This window comes from Euprymna scolopes, chromosome 30 (genome assembly GCF_053919585.1).
Source record: "Euprymna scolopes isolate OS-2025 chromosome 30, ASM5391958v1, whole genome shotgun sequence".
NCBI classification, from domain to species: Eukaryota; Metazoa; Mollusca; class Cephalopoda; order Sepiida; family Sepiolidae; genus Euprymna; species Euprymna scolopes.
The window spans coordinates 72,930,809-72,955,670 of NC_136511.1; the positions used below are offsets into that span (position 1 = coordinate 72,930,809).

At 33.0% G+C, this 24,862-nt stretch overlaps 1 protein-coding gene and 1 pseudogene across 1 annotated transcript in view; both read right to left on the minus strand.

Annotated features, from left to right (window-relative positions):
• The window catches only part of LOC145254836 (pappalysin-1-like), a 654,441-nt gene that overhangs the window by 605,936 nt on the left and 23,643 nt on the right, over nt 1-24,862 (minus strand). The window lies entirely within an intron of this gene.
• On the minus strand, nt 9,624-9,742 carry LOC145254958 (5S ribosomal RNA; annotated as a pseudogene).

A 24,862-nucleotide genomic window follows, 5' to 3' on the forward strand; every position in this document is an offset into this window, starting at 1 on the left:
GTACTAAAATGGGTGACTATTTGGGAATTTCAGGTGCTCTCTGTGTTCTCTACTTATCTCGGAATTGTTTCTAGTTGTCCTGGACTTCTCCGGGCAACTGAACTCAAACAGTGTTGATTCAGCAGTGATGCGGTTTGGATTGTGCAACTCTTGGCTACAATAATACGCGCAACCACTCCTACATGGAGTATCCATTTTCTTTCGAGACTGGATAAAGGACTTTAGTTATCATCAAGCTTATGTCATCATTCAGTGAAGACAATGTGATTATGTGATGACAGAAAAGATATAGGCTGCCCCAATTTCCCGATCGCTCACTGGTAAATTTCTTGTTCTAAGGTAAGTTCAAGTCCAAGATCTTTTGTATAGCAGCAACCGAGAATCCTTGAAGAAAGAAACACTGACGAAAAATGCACACGTTTCAAGCATCGTATTTATTCGACATTAAGGGCATTTAAGAATTCTTTATTGGTTTGCATGTTCTGTTTTACTCGCGATTCGTCGTTTATCAAGGCCTGAAGACCACTCGAGAACAACGATTAATGGCTTCTGTCGGAGGAAGGATTAAACTAATACCCTTATGGTTGCAGAAGATAGTTGAAAATGGTTAGCTATATAAAAACGTTGGGCAACAAGAATTTGTTCACATTAAACTTGAAAACCACAATACTATATGCTTCTTTTGATTATTCGAACTACTTATATTTTCTTCCATATTATACGCTATTAGTTTCAACCGAACCTCGGACCGTCGTCAGGTGTATCTTATCGAAGTCGGAAATCGTTCCGTCGAATTCATGAATCTTCATATAATAGAAAGGCTAGCATCGTCTCTTTTGTGAGAAAGAAGTTGTAGGGATGAAAGGAAGACGTACAATAATATATAAGATACATGATATGTTGTGTTTTTGTTTGATGTATACGTATTTGAAAACCGTTTCTGAAAAATAAGCGTCGTGGGCTTTAAGATTGAATAGACGTATATTAACAATGTTGTTGGTGGAGTGAGTGCACTTATCTTACGTGTGCCAGTTCCGGTTATTAAATTGAATGGACGTATCTTAAATGTGCCCGTTCTGTTTGGAAGATTGAATGAACACATCTTTATTGTGTCCGTTCAGCTTTGTAAAGTGAATGGATGTACCTTAATAGTGACCGTTCTGGTTTGGAGATTTAATTCACGCATATTAAGAGTGCCCGTTCTGGTTGGTAGATTGAATTGGCGCATCCTAAATTCATCCGTTCTGGTTGGTAGAGTAAATGCACGTATTTGAACAGTGACCGTTCTGGTTAATACAGTGGATAGACGTATTATAAGAGCGTCCGTTCTAATTGGTAGGTTGAATGGACGCATCTTCTGAGTGATCGTTCTGATTGATAGACTGAAGGGACTTATCTTAAGAGTGCCCGTTCTTGTTGGTATATTAAATGAACACATCTTAGGTTTGTCTGTTCTGGTTAATATGATTGACTAGGTGCACTTTATTAGTGTCCGTTCTAGTTGGTAGGTTATCCCAGTTCCTATCCCAGTAGCTTCTTTTCCCGAACGACAGATTTATGGAACACTTTTCCTAGTGATTGTGTTCCTCCTATCTATAGGCTTAGTATTTTTTTAGAATAAAGTCAATAGGTTCTCGTTAATCACATTTGTTGTTTTAGCTCCTTACATTAAGTGGTTTCATTGCTTGTCTGCAACGACTTTATTTAATATATTAGACTTCTAAGGCACTATTATTGTCATATTCAATCTAGTATTGTTTGGACATTGAAAGATAGTCAAGTTTTTCTCTATCAGCGTCAAAAAAAATATATAGACTGGGATTTATAATTCTATACTAGGGGTTTTCAACCTTTTCGTACTCGTGAATCATTACATGAAATTTTGGAACAAATGTGACCCCCTATTAAGCGGTTACTATAAGCAGCTTATTTATTTTATTCTCTGTGAAGGTTTTTACTTTCATGAACGATCTTCGTTTGACAAAGCGCGCTCCAGACGCGCATGCATAGTCATTGTCCATAGCAAAAACGAATCAAGAATGTGGTAACTCTTTGCTTCAATTGCACCACGCCAGTCTTCGTAGATCTTCAACATTTTAAGATAAAGAAGTAGGAGGCAGTATCTTGGAACGAGCCTCGTATAATAAAAAAGAATATTCGTGGGATGGGTTTCTTTTTAAAAGGGAAATGTTTTTGACATAAACATTTTTACAGAAATAATTATTTTTATTAAATGTATATAATTATTTTGATTAAATGTATATAATTATTTTTATTAAATGTATAATAGATTACATAAATTGTAAAGGATCACGAATGCGTAAAGAAATAGAAAAAAATTAATGAATAACATACCAGAATGTTTTAAAAAATCACATATAAATAAAATTTTAAAAAATCCTAATTAGTAGACGATGCGCATTTGTCCAAATATAATAATAATCACTTAATAATTACGATACTTATACAGTTTAATCAAGTCATTAAAAAACGAAAATGTAGAAAAAAGGTTATATTGTACATATCCGGTTTGGACTGAAGATCTCCGAGAAAAAGAATGTCATTTAATTTGATCGAGTATTTTTTCTTTTACAGAGCGAGTTGAAGACACAAATCATGGAATTTGTTAAACACGCCACGGGGAGATAACTCCAGTTAAAGCACCAACACTCCCTCCCCATCTTTAATTCGAGCTTTTCTTCCTAAAAATCGAACCTTTTGCTCGGTATCATAACAAACTGTTTTTTTTTTCGCTGCAAAAAAATCTACTTGATGAAATTAAGTAAATTTTTTTTCGCAGAACTTCGTTCCAGAACGGATACGTGTAATATAACCTTTTCTCTATGTTTTCATTTTTTAATGTCTTGATTAAACTGTACAAGTACCAAAATTACGAATCTAGAAAATGATATCACCGGAAAAATAAGTTTAATTAGCATTTAGACAATGCCTAGCCAAGCATTCCAACGTTTTCAACCCTAACCCTAATCCTAACTCTAACGCACAGGTCAATTATAGGAAAAATGTCCTCAACACCTTTACCTGCGATGTAAAAAAATGTAAAATAACGGTAAAGATCAAACTAGAATAAATTAAGGAACGGAATATTAGCGGGATATTGGGATGATATCACATCGTTTACTTCCAAGGAGTTTCAAAAACAGAAGTGGTTTGGATCAGTAAATTCGCTTAATAGCATTTTTAATCTATATGTCTATAAAAGTGAAATTATCTGTGTGTGTGTGTGTGTGTGTGTGTGTGTGTGTGTGTGTGTGTGTGTGTGTGTGTGTACTAACAAACTATTCTGTCAATTTTCAGTCTACAGACTCGTGATTTGATATAAGGGGTATTGAGTTTTGGGAAAATATTTGCAATCGGTTTTCGGCAAGACATTTGGCTGTCAATGGGCGAAAGTTCAACCGTTTTACTTTTGAAAACTCTACCAAACTCCTCCGCCAATTGTGGGTCTAAACACTTGAATTTTTAGATGTAATTAACTTGGACATGGATCAGACTTTTTGATTTGATTGGAGCCCAAAACAATAAATGTTTAGAGGTCAGAATTGGGGTCGAAGTTTTTTAAAAAAATTGACCTCTACGGTGTCTACAAAAAAAAAATCAGCCAATTTCCGGTCTAAACATTTGAAATTTTACATGAAGTGGATTCAAATATAGGGAAACTATTTTAGTCGGGTTTGGGGCGAAAATTTGGCTGCCAAGGAGTTAAACTTCAAAAGATTTTACCTTTGCGGTCTCTAGCAAACTATTCAGCCAATGTTGGGTCCAAACTTTTGAAATTTTACATAAAAGTTTCCAGACATGCAGCAACCTTTTTAATCAGATTTTAGGGGAAATTTTGGCTACCACGAGGTCTAAGTTGAAAGATCTGACCTGTGTAGACTCTATCGAACTCCTGCGCCAATTTTCGATCTAAACACTTGAAATTTTAGATCTAGATTACCTGGACATGAGACAAACTATTTAATATATATATATATATATATATATATATATATATATATATATATATATATATATATATATCTAACGTTATGAACTGTATATAGAGCCCGAACAAAGCTGGGCTGAACTGCTAGTTTAGTATATTTTGATTTTAAATAATCACAAAACGTTGATATACTGCAAAGTCTGCTATGTATGTCTTAATCGATACAATTTCGGATCATATGTACTTAGAGCTTCGTGAGTCCTGACAGATTGTACACATTAGGAGAGCATTATCGATACAATATTTCTTGAAAGTGAAAGTAAAGTTTTAATGAAAATTAGAAATTTATTTAATTTTATGCTTTTAATATGTTTTAAGCAAAACGATATAAGGTTGTTTTGTTTTTATACCTTAAAACAGATGTTTGTTTACATCTAAAGACATGGAAGTAAACTTTCGCCCATATGAGGGCATATTCAGGCGGTGTTTTTCCTTTTTTCATTATATAAATCTTTATTTCTCTTTTTTTATAAATGATTTTCTTTTTTTTAGTTGAAGATGTAAAAGTTTCTCTCTGGCTAATAAGTCCGCTTGGATGTTAAATGGACAGTTTCAAGTCATTTCAAAGGCAACACTCGACTCACGTGAAAATGTATTTTAAACAAAAGTTAGCGCGTTTGTTAAAATATCATTGTGTATTAATATTATATTTTAAAAAGTGAAACAATATATATATATATATATATATATATATATATATATATATATATATATATAAAGCTGAACGTTTGCGTGTGTGTCTGGTCACGAATAGGCTCCTATATACTTGACTATTATAGAAAACTGATAACATATAATGATAGAAGATGTATCGAAACACAGGAATGAGTATGTTTGATCTGGCATAATGATGATTCATTAAAATTGTGGCGTCTGCGTACGCGCCTGGTCCACAAGGTATGGAAATAAAAAATTAAAAAATTAAAAAAAAACGTTTACAAGTGTTTTTGATATATATATACATAATAATACTTTGATAAGTATATTTTAACTTAAATAGGGATGGTATAATAAAATTGTGGGGTCTGCATTCGCGCCTAGCCTCCATACAATGGAAATATGCACAAACTTAATAAAGACTTTTCATATCTGAGTAATTATACTTTGATAATTATGTTTCAGTTTGAAGAAATATGGTATAATAAAATTATGGGGTGTTCGTTCGCAACTGACCTCCATAGAATGGAAATATGTCACAAAGTTTAACAAGGTTTTTTTAATATAGATCCACACAATACTGTGGTAAGTGTTTCAGTGTGAACAAGTATGGTATAATAAATTATGGCATTTATCTATTTTATTTTTACTTTCATGATATTTTGCTTTGGTTTTGATACCCGTAAACTCGAAGCTATCTCTTTACAACCCTTCCTTTTCATAACCTATCATACTTGCATAAATCAGAGTCCATCTTAATATTTTAATTAAAGCGCAAACATAGTGCAGTTATATTTTTTCTATGTTTTAATACATAGAAAACATAGAAACTGCTTTTTGTTTTGTTTGTTTTTTCGGTAAGAATATATTTATTTTTCCTTTAATAACAGACGTTTTAAATTTCTGAATCTGTATCTTGTGTTTGATAGGAAGGCAGTCTAGAATCCTGTTATTAGATGTTTTTGTTAAAAAATTCTATGCTTGATTAGAGACAGGATTAAAGACTGGAGTGGTGCTATTTCAACAAACGACCTTTTATGCTTCAGAATTTATTTTCCAAAATAGAAACTACATTCTTAATTCGCTTTTGCTATGAACAATTACGATGCATAGGCGTCTGAAGCGCGCTTTGTCAAAGGAAGATCGTCCCAAAAGTAAAAGCCTTCAGAGAAAATAAAATAAATAATTTGCTGATAGTAAGCTCTAAATAGGGGGTCGCATGGGTTCCAAAATTTCAAGTAATGGTTCGCGATTATCAAAAGTTTGAAAACGCTTGGTATAGAATTATAAAACTCAGTGTATATTTTTTCATGCTGATAGTGAAAAATTGACTACCTTCCAATGTCCAAACAATACTACATTGAATATGATAGTAATAGATACCTTGAAAGTTGAACATATTAAAGAAAGTCATTGCCGACAAGCCATTAAACCACTTAATGTAAGGAGCTAAATCATCAAATGTGATTAACGAGAACCTGTTGACTTTAGTCTTCCCAGTTAGTGGCGTTATCGATTATAACAACCGCGTACTTTCCTGTATCTAATCAATCATAGAATTTTAGGACGTTTAACTTATATATGAAACTATTCCGGAGGAATATTGTTGCTCCACCAAGATTAAATTATTTTGAAGGGACGCTGTAAAAATAACGACATATATGAGAATAGTATCGTAAACATGTTTTGTCTAGCGCATATAAATGGCAGAAATGCAGTTGTTATATCCTTTACTAAGAGTTAAAGAAGGCAAATAGAACTGAAAATATCTCTGACCGAAGTCAGACCATCCAAGGGATATTCTCTTTGTTTTTATTCAAGAAAATAAGTACCTTTTTAAATGAGAAGAGTATCGATGGTATTAATCTTGTGACAGAAACAGTTTTTAGAGAGCGAGTGATTGTTATCTTCAGTGAATGCCTCTTCGGGGCGGCTGAACAATGACCAGCAACGAAAGGTCAGAGTAATAAAAGCGTGAAGAACCGGAGAAGGAGGATGATGAGAAGTAGGAGGATGAGGAGGAGAAGAAAGATAGGCAAGAGTGTGCTTTGGTGTTGAACTTTGACCAGAACGTAGTTAGTTTCAATGAGTACTCCTGCTCTTCCTCTCATGGTTTCTTGAATGAATTTTGGGACTTTGAACTAAGGGACTTTGTAATCTGTCTTGAATATCTCGGTCTGATCGAGCAAAGACGTGCAAATCTGCCATTCAACTAAGTAGACGTGTTTCACTGTAGTTTCCAATAATAATAAACATTATTATTTGTGTAGAAACTATATTCGTCGTTTTGCTGGGTATGAGGAGTCTTTGTTACAGTGCTGGCATAATTGATAGAACAAATTTGGCCCAGCACAACGTGTAGGGCGATCGATGCGTTGAGTAAAAGAATATACGATCATGTTTACAGTATTCCGAATATTAAAACCATCAATCTACTCAAGCATGTTCAATATTACTTTGAAATAATTTCTTGTTCGGCATGAAAATGGTTAAACAAAAAGTTGTTATATTTTACACTATAAAAATTAAAAGAACAAGATTTTATTTGAAATCCATTATTCTTCAAATCCATATTTAAAATCTTCACAAAATAATATATTAACATTTAATTTAAATTAAATTAAAAAAAAAATTACTTTGGATTTATTTCATAATAGGCTGGGTGTCAGGCGTTGTCCGGGTGTTTGGAGGTGTGTGTTGAGCAAAAAAGAACGTGGTAGTAGGCAGGCAGTCCGCGTAGGAGGCAAAGAACTTGAAAAAAATCTGATGTTTTTGCTGCTGCGTCCATCGCCAACCAGGAGTAATTTAGGTTTAAATTAAGACTAGACAATCGAAAGAGGCGATGCCTTTGGAAAATATCGGCGAAAAAAGCGACCCCTCGTTGTAGAAATGTGCCCAGTTGAGATTGACAGAAGTAATGTTTTTAGCCGATTTTTCGATATTTGTTGGACGAAGGAGTGAGCGTTAAAACGATATCGATGTTGTGAAAATCCGTCGCCTCTCTCAAAAGTTTAAGGCATACATACAAACATACATAGATGCATACATACATTTAAACAGACGGGTGAGATTTATATTACAGAAGACGATTATGTACATTTCGATACACTTTTCAAAGATTGTTGGTAGAAATGTATATATCTATATCATTGATTGCAAAAACGAAATAACACTGGCTAACTCCAGGAGTAAGTATTTAGAGATATAAAAAACTGAGTGTATAAGACACTGTTCTAAAATTATAAAATTCGCAAGGGTTGATAGGTCATAAAAAAACACGAAAACAAAGACTCCGTGAATAAATATATTCAAATACAAAAAATAACTCGTACTATAATAACGTTTTTCAAAAATTACTGGTTCAAACATTAAATAACCCTAAAAGGACTGATATGCTGTCACACACAACACGCAAACTAATCCAAATTTACTGGAAAAAGCTGAGCTTTGCTTTCTCGTGTGGGAGGTAAAACATGTAATCTTGCAGCTTAAAGGATTGCTGCGATCTAGACGGAAAACTTCATACAAAGCACATAACCATGAGGCACGATCTTTGTTGGCTCCAGGAAAAAAGTTGGACTACAGTACCAACAATAACATCAACACCAACAATAACCAACCAAAAAAACTAACATCCTGAAGATTGGAATTGTAACAGCGCGGACGCGCGTTTGCAAATGCATGCGAAATGACGTCATCGCTAGAGAGAAATAATAACTTTGAAAAGGAGATCACGTTAGAGACGGGCATAACGCTCGAGATCACGTGAGAGGCGTGGATCACGTTCGAGACGTGGGTGACGTCACGGCCGTAACAATAAGGAAATAAATGTCGTAGTACAAAAAAAAGTGAGTTGAAGTCCTTTACCATTCTTTGTCATCTTCTCTCGGACAACTATACAAAATAACCACTGGTGAGTTTTTAATTAATTAGTCACCATTTATCGAAGCCTAAAGCACACTCGAGGATAAGTGTTAATGAGAGACCAGTATCTGTAAAGATAACGTGGTGATGATTGGTAACGACGTTGGTGATTTGGCAGAATTTGATAATTTACGAAGTCGGGCTCAATAAGAATTTTTCACATCGAACTCGAAACCGACCACATTGTAGTCAGCTATGAGTCAGCTGTGTGGTATTGTGTTCCACTGATTAGCAATTCTGGAAATAAAATGTTTTTTTTATGTAATATTCGTTTAGTTTTAGGGAGAGAGATGGGAAAAATATTGAAAGTGGTTGTCGACTTGTCGTAAAAACGAAAGTACTAAAATTATGAAAACCATTGGAACCACGAAAAGAATATATAGGTTTACTAAAAAAAAACTACAAGCTTTAAACAAAAACAAACAAATGAAAAGACATGTGAAATATCTCGTATATAGCGTTGATGTGTTAAGGTACATACAGTCGGACCTAAAGCAAATAATAAGAGGAAATTAATGATCACAGAAGCATAACGGTGTTAATACCTGGTTCAGTTCCTATATCATCATCATCATCATCATCATCATCATCATCATCATCATCATCAACGCAACTGCTGTTTAACAGCGTCGGCAACTGTGGCTCCCTAAATGAAGAGCCATGGTAATAATTCGGCATAAGCACATTGACACACCGGTACCCGCTGGATCATCGAAGTTAAGCAACGTTGAACCTGGTCAGTATTAAATGCGTGACTGTTTGGGATTTACAGGAGCTGTATATGCTCTCCGATTATCTCGGCTGGTTTCCAATCGTCCTGGAATTCTACTTTGCCACTGGACTCAAACAGTGTTGTATTAGTGTGTGCGCAGTCAGCACCAACACTATTCAGGGTTTAACTGGTTTCCTCCGAAGGAGGAAGTTTCATGGGAGTATGAAATTCACAAGCGGTTCCCAGTCGCATGTATATCCCCGTTAGGGGAGATGACGTTAGGTTTTTGCAACTTTTTGCAGGGAGGTATCGACGTCCTTCTACACACAGCACCTCGACTTCCCAAATTGGTCATCCATTTTAGTAATGACCAGGATCAACGTTGCTTAACTTCGGTGATCTGACGGGAACCGGTGTGTCAACGTGATTATGCCGTATATAATGCCGTGTTAAAAAAGGTGTGGTTGGATTTGCGCAACCTTTGTTTCACAATTACAAGCGCAGTTGCCCCTACAGAGGGTATCCTTTATCTTTCTAGACTGAACGAGAACATCGAGCGGTAATCTATGGAAGACGATGGTTTCTCGTTGCTTTCCATTTTGAATCGGGTTGCATTTCCCCCAATGCGTTAACCGCGTCCCCAGATATCAACTTGGAAATGCCTACAACAGCGTGGTACATACAGCGCCTAGCCTTCCCAAATAGTTATCCATCTGGTACTGGCCAGGCTAATCCTTGCTCAACATCGGTGATCTGGCAAGAACCGGTGTATCAACGTAATTGCCTCGTATATATAATGCTTGACTACAATGAACTAAACAAATTTCAACGTTCTGCCTCTTTACCCAAGTTTAGTGACAAATGAAAAAGCAAATAAACACAGATCTTTAAAACCTTTGTTGAAACAATGTCTCACTTGAAGTCATCCAAACTGCGACTGGGTGAGGACACAAAAACCACTTTGAACATCTCAGTTAACTTTTGGGGTTTTTCTTTTGTTATGGTACTGTTCTTGGATTTTTATACAACTTTCTGAAAAATTGAAACTAACTGATTTCTATATAATTTTGTTAGTCTATATTTCGCGATAACTTTTGGGTGTAGCCCAAAGGCTCTTCTAGAGCTAATAAAAACCTCCATTTTTGGGACTATTTGTCCAAAAAAATTTTCAGTGTGTCTAGCAGTCTTGCATGGTGCTGAACTTAAATTTAAATATGTTAAGGCCTAAAACTGCACCTTTTGTTTATTTTCACCAGAATTTGGCATCCCCTGGCCCTTTCAGGGCTAGATGGCAAAGGGTCAAATGATAAACTTAGTCATTTTTATTTATCTTTGCTTATTTATTTTGGATAATTTTCAGCAAAATCTAATGATCGGAAAAGATTCTATGTCAGAAAAAGTGTTATTTGTTTTTGACTTTGGACTAAAAAAAAACAAGCAAATTGGTCGGTTTTGGCCCCTGAGAACGCAACCAGAAGTTTCCAATCGTCAAATATTACGATTCCAGACGTAAATATGTGTGGTTTTGCTTTTGGGGTAATTTTCAGCAAAGTCTAATAGTCGAAAAAAATTCTATGTCACGAAATATGCTTTCTTTGTACAATTTGGGCTAAAAATCAATAGTTTACCCCTTTCAACCATTTGGGGACGAAACCAAAATATTTCCAGCATAAAATATTATGTTTCCAGATGTATATCCATATGGTTTTGCTTTTGGGTAATTTGCAGCAAAAGTCAATGTTCGGAAAATATTCTATGTGCCGGAGAGTGCTATTTTTGCTCATTTTTACCCCCTGGGAAAGCAACCAGGATTTTCTCAGAGTCAAATATTACGTTTTCAGATGTATATCATGTGGTCTTGCTTTTGGGTAATTTTCAGCAAAATCTAATCGTCAGAAAGATTAGTTGTCCAAAAAAGTGCAATTTTTTGGCAATTTTGACTCCTTTTGACCCCCTGGGGATGCAACCAATTTTGTTATCAAAAATTCGATAATGTTATATTTCCTCTCTTGCCTAGTTGTAACTTCATGCAAAATTTCAGAAAAAACGTAATTTAGTAGGCATTGAGAATTTTTGGAACGAATTGTAGAATGGACGTGCGGACAAGCGTGATTTCTAATGTCCAAATCCGACTAATTCCATGGACCAGCATATATATATATATATATATATATATATATATATATATATATATATATATATATATATATATATATGTGTGTGTGTGTGTGTGTGTGTGTGTGTGTGTGTGTGTGTATATATATATGCTGTATCTATGTAACATTTATTTCTTTGCTTATTTCAATATATTTCTATTAGTATAAGGTTGGGTGGTTGGTTATTTTGTTTTACGGCATATCAACCCTTTTTAGGTTATTTAATGCCGAATCCGGTGATTTTGAAGAAATGTTTTTTAACAGAATATTTGTTTTTTGCAAGTCAGTTTCTATTTAACCCATAGTTTGGACCCTAACAGGTACTACCACTCCGGGTCAGAGTGGGCCTGGGACAATGGCAATTAAAGGGTGGTTCCACACTCCCCAGTGCCCGCAAGCTGGGGCCTCACCATCGGATACAGTTTAAGGTCATATCCAGGACCCCCATTGAGGGACATTTACCCTCTGCAGGAGGGCAGTCGGCGTATTCTAATGCCCCACCGACAGGGCCTATTAGTATAAGGATAAAGATTATCTGAAAATTTTATCACAAGTTCGAAGAGTACATCTTTTGTGAACGAGAACAAATAGATTTTTTACGTATTTCAAAATTTTGTATGAATGAAAAATAGAATGCAAATAGAATGTCAAAAACTCTGGTGAGTTCTACGGCTGTTTTGACATGTAAAATATAAACAGTGCCATTAATTATCACAAATATTAAGACAGTGTAAGCGTAGACATCCAGAAAAAGTGTGAAAATAAACAGACACGCACCTGTGCATCTTATAAGCGTCTGTTTGTGCAAATAATACTTTTGTTATACCCGCATTGAATAAAAATTATTATTATTATTATTATTATTATTATTATTATTATTATTTTTATAAATATTATTATTATTATTATTATTTTTATAAATATTATTATTATTATTATTATTATAATAATTATAATAATAATAATAATAATAATAATAATAATAATAATAATAATAATACTAAATGTGAGTTAATTAAAATGTGTTTCCTTAATGCGCTTTTTTTAATTAGGCAAGATACAAAGTAAAAGATATATATGTTAGTTCTGGTATTGGCTTATATTTTAAAAAATATGTTTGAAGTTTTATTTGCCGTAAATTTGGTGGGTCGTGCATGCCAGACGTACCTAAACATTTAATTTACGGTGAGCTCACAAAGCCAAACGAGCCGTAGAAGTACAGAGGAAACGATTCAAGGACAGCTTGAAAATGTCCCTCAAACGGTTTCGTTGTTATGCCAAAACTTAGGATAGTTTACCTCGAAAATATTTCTGGCGCACTGCAAGCAACAAAGGTGGACATGATTGCTGAATTTGCACGCATATGGATTACGCGAGAGAGAACGTCTTATTTGAAAATGCAAAACAGTCAGCATCTCTGCTACAGAATCCTTCAACATGAGACTTTATATACAATAGACACAACTTATCAACACCCACATGCAACTCGGGGATAAGGATTAATGAATATAATGCGGTAGTGTAGTAATCGTTAATGGTGTAAGTTGAGTGAAATTTTATTTTTAAGAGAGCGGTTTAACAAGAACTTGTTTACATTAGACATGAAGGCTACCATATTGTAGTCGGCTGGGAAGCAGGCCGTGAACTGATGTCCGCATGTGGGTATATGAAAAAGATGTGTTTGTGGAATATGCGTTTTATTTAAGGCATATATAGAGAGTGAGGGAAACTGATGATAGTGGTTGTCGAGTGTTTTCTCTAAGTTCGGCAAGAGCAACTCATAGATTGGACTTGACATGAAATAAATGATAGAGTAGATACAGTCTCGCGATGTCTCTTCTGTGGGAAATAGGCTGTAGGGAAGTAAAGCGTGCAGCATCTACGTTTCTAAACCTGTGTCATCTACGTTTCGAGGCAGGATAGAGAGCACCAAGCAGCCCTACACAAATCTGGCAACAGTATTTTAATTTACGCCGTACTTGGCTCTTATACAGATAGAGAATTGCATCGACAGTGAGATACCTACTGGAGCGGTAGAATAATCCAAACAATTTTCATTCGATCTTTGCAATAGATTTGATGTGCGTGTTCAGGTCAGTAATGAAGGTCAGTCCCAGATTCCTGTGAAGACATGGTACATCCCAAAACGAGGGTCATTCATTTAAATTGGGGCCTGATGGGGGTAAGAACGATTATTATGAAAAGAGAGGAGATTGTTTTTAGGTGCATTGAAATTACTCATCCACTTTTTCCTCATTGCACCACGTGCTCAAGATCAGAAGAGAATCAAAAAGATCTTGATCATTGTTGGCTTTTTAAGTGTTACTATAGGTCGTGATGTCGTCAGCATGAATGTCTACGAATGACTAAAGAATGTGGTTTTCGAGATCATTGATGAAGAACAGGGTTATATGCGGAAATACTTAAGAGAATCGGACTGACGGGTCATGCCCGAACACGCAGAACATGTAGATGGTAATCTTCTCAAGCGATAAACGAACATCATTTATCTCGCAGGCTTTTCTATTTTGATTCAACTACTATTTTATGTTTTTTATTTAATCATAGAAAGAGTGACTCTCTAATTTTCACTACTTTAGATATTGTGTCTGTAAATCAATTTCTTTAAACACTTTACTATTATATCTATATATTATATTTATATATTAGATATAATAGAGAATTACGGAGACTTTTATTTACTTAGGTAGGATGATTTTCTTAACAGATATGTCACGGTAGTTATGAACTAATAAGTAGTCTAATCTTCTCTTCTTTAGTCTTAAGATGGGGCATTGTTGCTGCATACATCGACAAGGTCACTTATCTATATATATAAAAGTGAAAGTGTCTATGTGTGTGTCTGTGTATCTGTGTGTCTGTATGTACATTTCCCTACGTAATAACTCTCTCAATATTTAGTCTACAGACTCGAAATTTGAAATACAGGGTACTGAGATTTGGAAAAATCGATGGGATTGGTTTTTGGCTAGAAATTTTGCGATTAAGGGTTCAAAGTTTAACGATTTGACCTTTGAGAACTCTACCGAACTCCTCCGTGAATGTTGGGTCTACGCACTTGAAATTTTAGATATAGGTTCCTTGGACATGGATCTAACTTAATAACTTGATTTGAGCTCAAAACAATAAATTTTAAGTGGTCATAATAGGGGTCAAAGTTTTTAAAATTGACCTCTGCGGTCTCTTCTAATTTACTCAGACAATTTGTAATCTAAATATTTGAAAATTTACATAAAGGGTATTCAGAGATAGGGCAAGATTTTCCATCAGTTTTGGTCGAAAAATTTTAGTTACCAATATATAAATGTATGTATGTATGTCTGTTTGCATGTTTGCCTTAAACTTTCAATAGATGCGATGGATTTTACCAAGATCAGTATCGTTTTAAGTTCGACCTTTCATATGACAAATATCGAAAAATTGGCTAAAAACATTAATATCTTCCTATCCAACTAGGCATTTTTCCACAGAGGGGGAGTCACTTTTTTCGCCGATATTTTTTTAAGTTATCCTCTCCTTTAGATCGTCTAGCCTTATTTTTTTAAAATGTCGCTTCCGGTTTGGCGGTGGTCATAACAGCATAATCGTTAGGTTTTTACCCCGTTCTTTTCCTCCTTTGCGATACGAGTTCGGGCCTGCCTTCCTACTACCTCTATTTTTTTTTCTCAAAATACACATCCAAACACCCGTGCAACGCCGGGCACCCATGCTAGTATAGATATATATACATATATATACATACATACATATATAAACATATGTATATGCATATATATATATATACATACATATATATACAGATATATATAAATATACATATATATACATGTATATACATATATATATACATATATATATATACATACATATATACATACATATATATACATACATATATATATATACATATATATATACATACATACATATATACATACATATATATATACATATATATACATACATATATATATACATATATATACGCATATATACATATATGTATACGTATATATACATTTAATATTTAGTAATGTGATTGATAATTTAAAATTTAAAAATCAAATTATAATTAAATTAAAAATCTGTTTCATAAGAAGAAACAAAAAAATCAATTATTTGTACGATCGTTTCGGGAAACTGTTTTTATTGTGGTAGACATCAAGTTACGAACAATAATTATTGCATATAGTTTTTTAATAAACAAGGTTTCCTCATAAGCAAATTGTGAAGGGTTTTTATTAAATTCACAATTTGCTGATGAGGAAACTTTGTTTATTAAAAAACTATATGCAATAATTATTGTCCGTAACTTGATGTCTGCCACAATAAAAACACTGTTTTCCGAAACGATCGTACAAATAATTGATTTTGTTGTTGTTTCTTCTTATAAAACGGATTTTTAATTTAATTATAATTTGATTTTTAAATTTTAAATTATCAATTACATTACTAAATATTAAATTAGCTCTAGGATATTTACCTATCGAGCTTATTATATATCTAAATTACAACGAGCACTTTTACTTTCCTGTATTTTAATTAAATTAGTAATTTCACTATTACATTAAAATACACTCTGCTCTTTAGACTATTGTTCTAATCTCCTTTAAATTACGTATATATACATATATATACATATATATACATACATATATATATATACATATACATACACATATATATATATATACATAAATATCTATATATCTATAAAATGAAAGTGTCTGTGTGTGTATTGTCTGTGTACATTTCCCCACGCAATAACTCGGTCAATTTTAAGCCTACATACTCGAAATTTGATATACAGGGTACTGAGATTTGGGAACATCGATGTGATAGGGTGTCGGCCAAAAATTTTCCGACTAAGGAGTCAAAGTTCAATGATTTGACTTTTGAGAACTCTACCAAATTCCTCCGAGAATTTTGGGTCTACGCACTTGAAACTTTAGATATAGATTCCTCGGACATGAATCTAACTTTATAACTGAATTTGAGCTCAAAACAATAAATTTTAAGGGACGATAATAAGGGGCAAGGCTAAAAAAAATTGACCTTTTTTTTTTTTTTTTTTTTTTTTTGCTCAGCATACACCTTAAAACAACCGGACAACGCCGGGCACCCATGCTCGTATATATATATATATATATATATATATATATATATATATATATATATATATATATGACTACTTCATTTAATTACATAAATTGATATACGAAAGTATAAATTTATGCGTAAGTATTTACTTCAACAGTGCTCAACACGTAGGTAAGGCTAGGCAGTACTATATATATATATATATATATATATATATATATATATATATATATATATATATATATTCAACCTAAATTCTTCGTATTGATGTAGAATGTAGCACATATGCATACACAAAATTCAGCATAATAGTGAAATGAAACCAATCATCTAATCAGAAACTATTTAAAAAAATTATCAAGCAATTAATTAACTAATTAGTTTATCAACAAATTAGTTAACTAATTAGTTTATCAACAAATTAATTAACTAATTAGTTTATCAACAAATTAATTAACTAATTAGTTTATCAACAAATTAGTTAACCTACATGTAATCGCTCGCATACATAACGGTGAATATATTAAGAAGTTAGCTTTAATACACCTAGTAAACAGAAGATTTAGGGTTTTAATACCATGTCATATATAATAATGTAATATATAATGTCGGAATGAGAGAAAAACACTAGGCTGTATAGGTATATAAATTATACTTTATTAATAAAGAATTTGGAAAGTTATGTTTTCGTTTATTAATATTTAGAAAGTAATCTAAATAGACGATTCCTATTTTTACGTTGTTCTTTATTAGGAGCAAAGTGTAGTATTTGTTCTAACACTTAATGTAAGTCTTTCTGCTCTAGGTCAACAAAGTCACGTTTTATATTGTCCGAATCAACACTAACAATTTTTAGATAACTGGATTTCCCATGCATATAAAATGGCGTTTGGCCTTACTCTGCCCTCGTATAGATACTACAGGGTGAAACGATAATATTTTGCCGCTAGACTAAACGACATGTTTCCATTTCCGTTTGATAAAAACCGGTTTTCTTTTATGGTAGCATACCATCTACTAGTTAGCCAGTTAGATGAAAATCCCAAGAGCGATAGGAGCCTTCTATCATGTTTAAAAGTGACAGATTGTCCAAGAGGCGAAAACGAAGATACGCCGCTGTACAACTAACTTTGATCATACGTCGAGAACATCACAAACATGACCTTACACAACACCAAAGCCAGCCTGATCGTCGCCATCCTCCGAGTATTCGCCGAACTTCCGCCGGTGATTATGGATTCAGGATTGAACTCAGCACCTTTTGGGTAACTGTAAACTTTGATACAACGTCTAGAACCACTCGGCCATATGTCACTAGGTGCTGAGTTCAATCCTGAACGAAGGCAGTGAAAAAGTAACATTCAAAACAGAGAATCAGCAACTATGTCCCAAAGCCTAGCTGGAGTCCGAACACGGTACCCCCGTAATAATAATAAAGGGTTGGGTTCGAGACTCCTAACAAACGATTCCCCAGTTCGATACAAAACACCTGACGAAGGCCGGAGGGCAAAACGGCCGAAACGTTGTGAAAATAACAACCAAGATGAGGAAGTCAGTCCGACAATCTCAATCAATGAAGACACCTCATCTCCAAAATACAGACAATTACTATATATATATATATATATATATATATATATATATATATATATATATATATATATATATATATATATATATTCTTATTTTTAGTATTCCGAATTTTACTGGGTTTTATTAATAATTAAATCCGTTTTAAACAGAAACTTTTCTTAAATTGAATAAATAGGTTTGCTGATATATTTTTTTAAATAAACAAAGCAAAGTCCAAATACGAAACTAATATAGAATCGAAACAACTTAACTCAGTTGACTAGTCCGGATTAAAAAATAATTCAAATTAAATAAAGAAATAAACACATTTAATACAAGAAATCAATGAATAGTATTATTAAAACATATTAAATGGACATAGGTAATTAGTGGTAATATTCTATGATATTTTCTTTGAATTTTTTTTATGTAAATATCTAAATCTTTAAAAAATATTTTGAAAGGATGATATATAGGTAAACTACTTTCGCTTGTTTTCGTTTCCTTATAAGGCAAATGGTTTCCTAATATGTTACTCCTAAAGTGTTTTTATTTAATAAGTCTGAAGAAAGACTGTTCTTGTGAAAAATTTCAAACGACATAATGTTTGGATTTGTCCGAATAGTCTTTAAACAACGATGAAATACACTATTTTTGCTATCAATCCATTCTTTGAAGTCTAACGATGAAATACACTATTTGTTGCTAGAAACCCATTCTTTGAAGTCTTAGTTTTTGTGTTATTACAATATATATATATATATATATATATATATATATTTATATATATATATTTATATATATATATATATATTTATATATATATATATATATATATATATATATATATATATATATATATATATATATATATCACCGAAGTTATGCAACGCTGAGCCTTGTTAGTATATGATAGGTGTCCATTTGGGAATTCTAGGCGCTGTATGTGCTTTCCGCTTATTTCGGCATTTGTTTCCAGTCGTCCTGTACTTCACTTACTACTGGTATTTAACAATGTCGTGCAAGGAGAAGTGTGGTTAGAGATTGCACACTTCCAGCCACAAAGATTTCACGCGTAAGTACCCCCTCGTGGGTATCAATAGTCTGTCCATGACTGAAGGGGCCTGCTTATACATATATATATATATATATATATATATATATATATATATATATATATATATATATATATGTGTGTGTGTGTGTGTGTGTGTGTGTGTATAAATATATAGAGAGAGAGACAGAGAGAGACAGACAGACATACAGATATAGATATATATATGTGTGTATATATATACATATATGTGTGGGTATATATATATATATATATATATATACTAGTAGAAGTACCTGCCGTTGACTAGGTTCCAAACAGCCTACAGAAACTGGACTGGGATTGATGAAAGTATGATAGTTTGTGAAAAGGAGAGGAGTGTAAACAGATAGGTTTTGATACTCAAAAATTTTACCCCAAGTAAAATATGATGAAAGTAAAGATAATTTTTAGCGAAAATATATTTTTTATATCAACTTTGTTTCCATTCGTATCCAAGAGTGACCAACAAAATGATGTTTCCTTACAAAGAGAAAATGTTATATATATATATAATAATATAAATATACAAGAAATAAATGTTACCATAGTCAATAAAAGTTACTTTTATGGTAGAAAAGTTCATTGGTTTGTATTTTTAAGTAGTTTGTAAAAAAACATTTTTTTTAATTCACCAATCGGTTTTAAAAAAATCGAAATGGTAGCGACTTTGAAATGGAGAGCCCCTGTTTTTACTTTGAAGGACGGACACCTGAGCATTCTGTGTTAACAATTTAAGAGAGTTCCTTCAACGTAAGGAATATCTATAAACATATTTTAATGTTGTCCGTTTTTCTTTGTGCTTGAGGAATATTTGATTATGGCATGTGTAGTTTATATAAAAATTCATTTAAGTAGTTATCACCTCAAATTTCGTTTTAATTTCATTCGCTGAAATTATTTCAAGTAAATAGCATTAAAAACTATTTCAAAACAAAAAAAAATATGAACTGAACTTTTATTGACTATGGAACATTAATTTCTTGTATATATATATATTTTCGGGTAGTCGTTTGTTGGCTTTTTCTCCTAAACACTCTTACTAAATAATATAGACGAAACATCGAAAAACAAAGAATCAAAAACAGTTTTGAAAAATAATGAAGCTTTACTTACTTTAGTAAAATAATCCGAAACAGCAAAATGGGATATTAAAAAAGTAAACACGTAATTACTTTATTTTTTTTAAAGCAAAGAATCGATATAAATATAAACAAGAAGAAAATAGCGCCATTTTCAAGCAGAACAGCTTCGTTTCAGTTTTACAGTACTGAACGGTGTAGTATTGCGCCGTCGGATTCAGGTGAACAAACAGAACGGGTTGTAATCACTGAATTCCTTCTAGTACATTGACAAAAAAAGCTTAAACAGATATATAAATAACAATAAAAAAGGTTATGTAAATGTTTTTTAAAAGACACATAATCATGTGAGTATGATTTTTGCTTCTTTTGACACGATAACAAGTAACGTTCTTATTTTTTATTATTTATCTGTTTTCGAAATGGTGCCACGTGCAAGTAGAGAAGGAGAAAAACAGAGTTATGCAAAATTTGTGTCGAGAATTGTCTAAAGTTCCGATTTTTTTTATTTTTTGGCTTTCACTTTAATAAGACCGTGAATTCATGAGGTGAATTTATTCGACACAATATGATTCAACTAAAAAAAATAAATAAAAGCTAACGTGAATTACGATTAAAGTTAAGGTGTTATTGTGGACCCTCGCCCCTAAAGTAGTAGCGTGTGTGTGTGTGTCTGTGTGTACAACTTCCAATGACCAAACAAATATAAAGTCCAAATGTGAGTACACCTCTCCTGGTCAAGAAATATTAATGCCCATATTAGGATACTTTTGTCAACGAAGACATTATATTATATGTATAGCATTCTTCAAACCACATTTACATTGAGTTACGGTCATTAACATATCACATTTAATTAAATCTATTTAAATAATTACCTCGATGACATTACTTATTCGACATAATAGCTTTGTTCCAACTGTACTGATTAAAAAATATGAATTATTTAGTTTATTTAAATTTCAAGTTATATTTGATTTAACTGATTTTATCTGAAATCTGAAACCGTGAAACCGTTTTATTTTCAAACCAAAAACCACAAAACCAACAGGGGAAATAACTGTGATAGTTTAATTGAAACGGAGCACGTTATTAAATATTTGTTTTCATTACGAAGTATTATTCTAAGCTGAATTATTATTTTTATTTTTAATTCGGAGGATATTTTTCGCTTATTCTTAATTTTAAAGTAACCTGTTTTTATTTGTTGGAGAAAAATAATTTAAACTAATGTCCTCATTTACTTGCATCCTCACGAGGGCAGATTTAGTCAGAGACACATATGAACAAAATCCATCATCCTCTGCTCTTTTTGTTTATAAAATTTAATCGGTATTGCCCAGTAGTTATTATAATAATTATACCATGACAAGTGTGTTTAATTGCCTGCGAAACAGATTTTCTTTATAATTTATTTAATATCTTAAATGAAAAATGCTAAATTTTTACGACGTGACCCAGCGTCGTTTAACCCCTAGAAAAAAAATGGTTAATGTCAAGTTTCTTTCCAACTCCTCAAAAAACTTGAAAATGGCAACTTTTCATGGTTTTCGATGGTGCTGAAAATGAATATCACATTTAAATTTTGGGCAGATAAGTAGTTTTCATGAGATGAAAAATTACTTTTTCAACAAGTGGAGGAAAGAGACAAAATTGTTAAGATATGAGGGTCGTTCATAAAATTAAGCTTCTTATATTTTTTTAACTCAAAAAGGTGAAAAACTACGAAGACTGGAGTGGTACCCTTATGTGTTCTATAATGTATTTTCCTACATAATTACTACCATTCTCAACGAACTCTTGCCGGAATTCAACGACATATTCCTGCTTCAGATGCACGCCTATGACAGGGGTTGCTTTCTTAGACTCTCACAATGTCAATATCTGCAACAGAGAGATGGAACTTTCAGGTCATAAATTCATTAGTTCAGTTATCATGATGATGCAATTTGCAATTCCCCTCTGATCCACTGGGGCCGAATTCAAAATAAGAGACGGACAGGGACAGAGAAAGAGAGAGAGAGAGAGAGAGAGAGAGAGAGAGAGAGAGAGTAGATAATACGATTGTAAACGGCATAGTTACGTTGATACATTGGTTCTCGTCAGATCACCGAAGTTAAGCAACGTCGAGCCTGGCTAGTACCAGATGAGAATTCTGGGAATTATAGGTGGTGTAGGTACTCTCCGCTTATCTCGACATTGTTTCCAGTCATCTCGGACCTCAACGTGCTACTGGTATTTAACAACGCCGGATCAGGAGCGCTGTGGTTAGAGAATGCGCACCTCTCGCCACAAAATCCACACGCAGGCACTCTTAAAGTGTGTATCCATAGTCTATCGAGACTGAAGGAAACTACCACTAGTTGAGATTACTTTACTTGTAAATATTAACTCTTTAATATTTATAATATATTTTAAGTTTTCCATTTTGAGTATCTTGGTAAACTTATTGTAATTTATATATATATATATATATATATATATATATATATATATATATATATATATATATACAGAGAGAGAAACAGACAGATATAGAGAGAGAGACGGACAGACAGACAGACAGAAACAATGTATGTATGTATATATATATATATATATATATAGAGAGAGAGAGAGAGAGAGAGCGAAAGATAGAAACAATATATATATATATATATATATAACTACTTAATTTACTCACACAAAATTAATATACGAAAGTATAAATTTATGCGTAAACTTTAAGTATTTACTTCAAAAGTGCTCAATACATCGGTAGAGCTAGTTAGTAAGTTATAAAATATATATGGCGATTAAGCTACACTGAATATTCCGCGTTTCATCCACTCTAGGAATCTTCAGGCTTATGCGCGCTTAAGCCTGAAGAGTCTTAGAGTGGATGAAACGCGGAGTATTCAGTGTAGCTTAATCGCCATATATATTTTTAACTTACTATATATATATATATATATATATATATATATATATATATATTTATATATATATATATATTTATATATATATATATATATATATATATATATATATATATATATATATATATACATGAGAGAGAGAGAGATAGAGAGGGAGAGACAGACATAAAGGCAGGCATCCATACGGTAATACATACAGACAGATAGACAGACAGACAGGAACAGACAGAGGGCGAACAGGTGAGAGAAAGAGAGAAGGGTAAGATTATATTGCGAAATGTGTCTTTTCTTTTTTTCTTATATTTAACTGGCTCGGTAAATACGTTGGCTCTTTCTAACAATGTAATCCGAGCTTAATAGGTGACCCGACGGGTCACATTTTCTTTTTAGTATACATTTAGATGCGTGTGTGTTGTGGAGGGAAATGTGTATGTTTATTGTTAATGTGTTTGTTTATGTTTATGTGCTGTCTGCATCAGTGACCTATTGAGAGTCTATGCACTGTGTTTACATTTTACCCGTCAACACTGCAGTTTGTCTGCACCTCGATTGTATGATGTTTGAAATGGCATCGTTTATTCTCTTTTGTTTTTCAGAAAATCTTTTTTCATTCCAAAAATAAAATAAAATAAAATAAATAAACAAATCAAAACCAGGTCAATTTAGAGGGATACTAGCTTTTACTTGTAGTAAAACACGAGTCGTTTACGTGTTTATGATTTAGGATTTATGGACGACCGTTTAAAAAAAATATATAGAAACTTTATAGAAGAATCAAAAAAAAAAATTGATCAAAAATATATTTGGACGGGTTACTTTTACAAAAACACTCGACTAGCTACAACCTTTATCAACAGTCTCCCCCACGCTCTATCTGTACCTCAAGCTTAACGCAGACTCCATGAACAAAGTTTCCTTCCTTGAACTACCCGCTTATGGAACACTGTTCCATTGGCCTGCTTTACAATATAGTATTTTTCGAGTCCAATGTAAACAAGTTCTTGTTAAGCCGTCCCCTTAAATATTCCAAAGTCTACCCAATCTACACCACTGACGATTACTAAACTACCACTTTACATTCGTTAGCCCTTATCCTCGAGTGGCCTTCGAGCCTTGATAAGTGGTGACTCCCTTGTAAAAAAAAAGAAGATTATCTGTGAACTTTGGAAGGTTAAAAAAATACCTGACCTTATTGAAGTTAATTAGCATAAAGCACACTGGAGGTTATTTTTGTTGTTGTTATTGTTTGGGTAATACTTATCAAGGCCAAGAAGAACCAGAGGATGAGCTTTAATGAGAATGAACAATTATCAGGCGAAATTGAGGAACACGATTAATTAGGTTATTGGGAAACGGTTTATAACAAGAAGATGCTGACATTGTATTTGAAGATGACTATTTTGTGGTCTACGCGGAAGCAGTCCTGCGGTATCTGTTCCACTAACATGAAACGCTTGCAAAAAAGCTGCACCTATTAGAGTGCACCAAAAATGGCTGAAATTACTTTTCTCTGCCGTTTTGGAAAACTCAGTCATCTTCTGTAAAATCAAAAACAACAACAACAACAAGTTTCCTTTACCAAACAATCAAACCAAATGCCATAAATAAAAAATTGAAG